This window comes from Cetorhinus maximus, chromosome 9 (assembly GCF_964194155.1).
Source record: "Cetorhinus maximus chromosome 9, sCetMax3.hap1.1, whole genome shotgun sequence".
Classification (NCBI taxonomy): Eukaryota; Metazoa; Chordata; class Chondrichthyes; order Lamniformes; family Cetorhinidae; genus Cetorhinus; species Cetorhinus maximus.
In genome coordinates, this window is record NC_135887.1 from 53,646,240 (window position 1) to 53,652,549 (window position 6,310).

The 6,310-nt window shown below is 43.9% G+C and overlaps 1 non-coding gene across 1 annotated transcript; it reads right to left on the minus strand.

Moving 5' to 3' along the window:
• Positions 1-5,547: 5,547 nt before the first annotated feature.
• Positions 5,548-5,666, minus strand: LOC144685103 (5S ribosomal RNA). The gene has a single exon (XR_013577622.1). It is a non-coding gene; the product is annotated as a 5S ribosomal RNA (ribosomal RNA).
• Between the last annotated feature and the right edge of the window lie 644 nt (positions 5,667-6,310).

Here is a 6,310-nt window from a genome sequence, read left to right on the forward strand (position 1 = left end):
ATAAACTTTGATTGTTCCACATTCTCAATGCAATCTTCTGTGGTATAGGATATGCATCTGCTTTTGTCACTGCATTCACCTTTCAATAGTCCACGTGCAGTCTTTGTGTTCCATCAGGTTTCGGTACCAGCACAACAGGTGAAATCTAGTCACTGCAATTGGACCCAATGATGTCATTTTGAAGCATGAATTCAATTTCTTTCTGTACTTGTGATAACTTTGTTGGACTAAATTTATAAGGATGTTGCCTTATTGAAGATGAATCTCCTACACCCACATCATGTGTAGCTAAATTTGCCCTCCCCCAGCTTATTCCCACAAATAGCTTTGTGTGACTGCAATAGCTTCATCAAATCACTCTGACACTTGTCTGGAAGGAACTCAATATTACAGTTAAGTTTTTAAGTACACCCTCATTATCCAATTTGATTAGAGGAAAATCAATTTCAGACATCTTCATTTCTACCTCTTTCTCCTTATCTACCACCACTAATACCTCCTTTTGTTCCTCTTCCCATTCAAAGTACTTTTTCAGCATATTTACATGACACACCCTCTGCTTCTTTCTTCTATCTGGAGCATTTATTAAATAATTGACTTCATTCAGTTTCTTTTCAATCCTGTAAGGCCCACTAAACCTTGCCTTTAATGAGTCACCCAGTACTTGTAACAAAATTAACACTTTTCCCCAGCAACTAAACTATAAGCTGTGGCTCACCTGTCTGCCTTCACTTTCATCACTTGCTGTGATATCTTTAAATCTTCCCTAGCTAACTCTATGCTCTGTTTAATCTTTCCCTGAAGTTTGATACATAATCCAAGAGAGTAGTTTCTAAATTTTGACCCACCAATTTCTCATGAATCAATTTAGTGGTCCCCTTACCTCATGACCCATAGACTAATTCAGAAGGACTAAATCCAGTTGATGCATTAGGAGCATCCCTAATAGCAAATAATAAGAATGGAATTCCCCTATCCCAATCCTGTGGATAGTCTTGACTATAAGCCAGTGTTGTGGTTGTAGTGCAACAGCTTGGCTAAGGGTGCAGCAAGTTCTAGAGCACAAGCCTTCAGTACTATTGCTGGAATATTGCCAGGGCCCATAGCCTTTGCAGTATCCAGTGCCTTCAGCCATTTCTTGATATCACGTGGAGTGAATTGAATTGGCTGAAGACTAGCATCTGTGATGCTGGAGACCTCTGGAGGCGGCCGAGATGGATCATCCACTCAGCACTCCTGGCTGAAGATTGTTGCAAATACTTCAGTCTTACCTTTGCACTGTATGTGTTGGGCTCCTCCATCATTGAGAATGGGACAATTTGTGCAGCCGCCTCCTCCAGTGAGTTGTTTCATTGGCCACCACCATTCACAACTGGATGTGGCAGGACTGCAGAGCTTAGATCTGATCAGTTGGTTATGGAATCACTTAGCTCTGTCTATCACTTGCTGCTTATGCTGTTTAGCATGCAAATAGTCCTGTGTTGTAGCTTTAGCAGTTGATACCTCATTTTTAGGTATCCCTGGCGCTGTTCCTGTCATGCCCTCCTGCACTCTTCATCAAACCAGGGTTGATCCCCTGGCTTGGTGGTAATGGTAGAGTGGGGGATATGCCAGGCCATGAGGTTGCAGATTATGGTTAAGTTATTGTGCTGCTACTGTTGGCCCACAGCGCCTCACGGTTGGCCAGTTTTGAGTTGCAAGATCCATTTGAAATCTATTCCATTTAGCACAGTGGTACTGCCATACAACATGAAGGACGGTATCCTCAATGTGAAAGGCGGGACTTCATCTCCACAAGGACTGTGCGGTGGTCACTCCTACTGACACTGTCATGGACAGATGCATCTGCGGCAGGCAGGTTGCTGAGGATGAGGTCAAGTATGTTTTTCCCTCTAGTTGGTTCTTTCGCCACCTGCCGCAGACCCAGTCTAGCAGCTATGTCCTTTAGGACTCAGCCAGCTTGGTCTGAAGTGGTGCTACCGAGCCATCTTTGTGATGGACATTGAAGTCCCCCACCCAGAGTACATTCTGTGCTCTTGCCACCCTCAGTGTTTCCTTCAAGTGGTGTTCAACATGGAGTACTGATTCATCAGCCGAGGGGGGCGGTATGTGGTAATCAGCAGGCGGCTTCCTTGACCATGTTTGTCTTGATGCCATGAGATTTCATGGGGTCCGGAGTCGATGTTGAGAATGCCCAGGGCAACTCTGTCCTGACTGTATACCACTGTGCCGCCACCTCTGCTGGGTCTGTGCTGCCAGTGGGATAGGATATACCCAGGGATAGTGATGGTGGTGTCTGGGAAATTTTCTGTGATGTACGATTCAGTGAATATGACTATGTCAGGCTCCCAATTTTGGCACAAACCCCCAGATGTTAGTAAGGAGGACTTTGCAGGGTCGACCGGGGCTGAGATTGCCTTTGTCATTTCTAGTGCCTGGTCGATGCTGGATGGTCCGACCAGGTTCAGTTCTTATTGACTTGTTTTTCGTGGTTTGAGTGTCTTGCTAGGCCATTTCAGAAAGCATTTAAGAGTTGACCACATTACTGTGTGCATGGAGTCACATGTAGGGCAGACTAGGTAAGGATAGCAGATTTCCTGCCCTAAAGGGCATTAGTGAATCGGATGGGTGCTTCCGACAATCATTTCATGGTCATCATTAGACTTTTAATTCCAGATTTTATGTTGAATTCAAATTCCACCATCTGCCGTGGTGGGACTTGAACCTGGGTTCCCAGAGCATTACCCTGGGTCTCTGGATTTCTAGTCCAAGATGATTCACTGCCTCCCCTGATGTCGGGTAACTGTCCTCTTTTCTCTCTTCCTCCTTTCATGAATAGTGGTATTATCTCTGCAAACTTTCAATCCACTGGGACCAATCTGGGATCTCGGGGAATTTGCAAAATCAGAACCAGTGCATCACAACCTCTGCAGCTCCCTGGCTTAGAACTTAAGGAGACCATCAGGTCCTGGAGGATTTGTCAGCTTTTAGCTGATATTAATTCCCTAAAATTCCACAGTCTTGTTAGCCTCTTGGTGATCCTCTATTTCCGGTATACAACTTGTGTCTTCTACACTGATGACAGACACATAATATTTCTTCAAACTCTCTGCCATTTCCTTGTTCCCTCTGATAATCTCTCCTGTCTCTGCTTCTAAGGGACAAACATGCATTTTCACTACTCTCCTCTTTATCCATCATACATACTAATCTATTTTTATGTTCCAAGCTAGTTAACTGTCATTTTATTATTTCCCTCTTTATCAACTTTTTGGTGGCCCTTTACTGGTTTGTGAAACACTCTCAATCGTCAGGTTGACTGCGAGTCGTTACAACGTTATAAGCCTCATCTTTTCATCTAATGTTATCCTTAACTTCCTTACTAAGCCACAGATAGATGATTCTTACTCAGTTTTTGATTTTTAACGGAATGTATTTTCATTGTTCATTTTGATGGAACCAGATGGAATTTAACCCTGAAAAGTGTGAGGTGATACACTTTGGAAGGAGTAATGTAACAAGGAAGTATTCAATGAACGGCATGACACTAGGAAGTTCTGAAGAACAAAGGGACCTTGGCGTGTGTATCCATAGATCTCTGAAAGCGGAGGGGCATGTTAGTGGGGTGGTGAAAAAGGCATATAGGACACTTGCCTTTATCAATCGAGGCATAGATGACAAAAGTAGGGAGATCATGTTGGCGCTGTATAGAACCTTGGTGAGGCCACAACTGGAGTACTGTGTGCAGTTCTGGTCGCCACATTATAGGAAGGATGTGATTGCACTGGAGGGGGTGCAGAGGAGATTCACCAAGATGTTGCCTGGGATGAAACATTTAAGTTATGAAGAGAGGTTGGATAGACTTGGGTTGTTTTCATTGGAGCAGAGAAGACTGAGGGGCGACCTGATCGAGGTGTACAAGATTATGAGGGGCATGGACAGGGTGGATAGGGAGCAGCTGTTCCCCTTGGTTGAAGGGTCAGTCACGAGGGGACATAAGTTCAAGGTGAGGGGCAGGAGGCTTAGGGGGGGATTTGAGGAAAAACTTTTTAACCCAGAGGGTGGTGACGGTCTGGAATGCGCTGCCTGGGAGGGTGGTGGAGGCGGGTTGCCTCACATCCTTTAAAAAGTACCTGGATGAGCACTTGGCACGTCATAACATTCAGGGCTATGGGCCAAGTGCTGGTCAATGGGATTAGGTAGGTAGGTCAGGTGTTTCTCACGTGTCGGTGCAGACTCAATGGGCCGAAGGGCCTGTACTGCACTGTGAGATTCTGTGAATTCTTTCTTTAAATGTTTATTTGCCACCATACATTGTGGTCGATTTACTAAATCAACCTTAGCCAGCTCACCCCTCATACCGAAGTCATTTTCTTTGTTTAATTTCAAGATTCTTGCCTGGGACTGGATTAAGTTGCTTTCAAACTTAATACTGAATTTTATCCTACCATCATTTTCCCCAGATCGTTTACTATGAGATTACAAATTAAACCTGCCTCATTGCACAATGCTAGATTTAAAATAGCTTTATCGTTACTTGATTCCAGAACTTATAGTTTCAGGAATCTATTGTGAGACCGTTCTACACATTCCTCTTCCAGACAACCTTTGTCATGTTCATTTACGCAGTTTCTATCAAGATGAAACTTTTGTTAGAGGATTCCAAAAACTTCTCTCACCAGCTTTACTTGATTCTTTTAGTCTTAATCTTCAGCCATACTGATTCGACATGCTGATCTTCTGAGCCAAGATCCTTCCTCAATAATGTCCTTATGTCATCCTTTGCTATCAGAACTACTACTCCTTATTTTCCATTCGGCCTGTCTTTTGCAGATACTGTGTACCCTGGAATATTTATTTACCAACCTTGCTCACCCTGTAACCATGCCTCTGTAATGGTGATTAGGTCTAAGCCAATTTTCTCTATTTATGCCACTAGTTCATCTCTCTCATAGTGAATGCTTCTCACTTCATTTAAAGAGTCTTGAACTTGTGTATTTTTTACTCCTATTCCTTGAATTGACCTTATTCGATGATGCAGTGTTACAGATATAAGCTGTCTGTTCCTTCTTGTCCCATTCTACTTTCATTTACCCAAATCATTACACTGGCCTCTTGCTTTGACTTTTAGATTTCGCTTTCTAAATCTCCCTTCACCTGATCCCTTGCCCAACCCCCACCCCCACCCACAGCTGTTTTTTTTTAGTTTAAAGCTGTACCTACACCCCTAGTTATAAGTTTGTTATAAAACAGAATGGTATGGTCATGAAAGTGGCAACAATGAACGTTCATGGTGCGCAAGTGGGCAAAAGTCATGTTTTGTGCTCTTTAATGAAAGACTTGGCGTTGCGCCTTGTGCTTGTTCTGCCATCTCAACCAGTCCCCTTACTTTCGTCTCGCAGGGGGAGAATGTGCAGCAAAGAGATGGTGAGCGGAAAGCGAGAGAGACAGTGTGTGTGCAGGAGTGAGCAGCTAAAAGGATGTTTGTTGCTTGATGAATGGCAGTGTGAGGGTGCAGAGGTTTGAGCAGCCTCTGGTGGCAGCAAAAGCCTACTGCACCTGGTATTCCCAGGCGGTCTCCCATCCAAGTACTAACCAGGCCTGAGTCTGCTTAGCTTCCGAGATCAGACGAGATCGGGCGTGTTCAGACTAGTATGGCCGTAGGCATTTGCTGACTGGTTTTCTGGCTACTTGAAGGCACACAGCTCTGACTCTGCTTGCATTTGAAAGCATTCTAGTGCACCAAAAGATTTAATTTCACTTCTTTCCCCCGCACTTTACTCTCTTGCTGCTCTGCCCCCACAGACACAAATCACAAACCTTTCCCTTCATCAGGAACACAGCGACAGGTAGGCTATTTGGACCCTCTAGTCTATCCCACCATTCAATGAATCATGGTTCATCTGCCTTTGAACTCCATATCCTTGCCTTGCTGTCCCCCTCACCCCCACCCATCATTAATGCCTTTGCTTAATAAAAGCCTACCAATCTCAGATTAAAAATTGACCATAGATCTAGCATTAATTGCCTTTTGTGGAAAAGTTATCCTAACTACTACTTCCCTTTGTGTGTGGAAGTGTTTTCTAATTGCACTGCTGCAAGATGTACTCTAACTTTTGGACTAAGCTCCCCTGGTCCTAGACTCCCCAACCAGAAGAAATAGTTTCTCTCTATGTACTCTCTCTACCTGTTCTCCTGAACATCTTGAGAACTTTGATCAAATCAACTCTTGACCTTCTAAAGTCCAACGAATACAACCCTACTTTGTATAATCTCTCCTCATAATTAAATTTTTGGAGTCAGATATCAT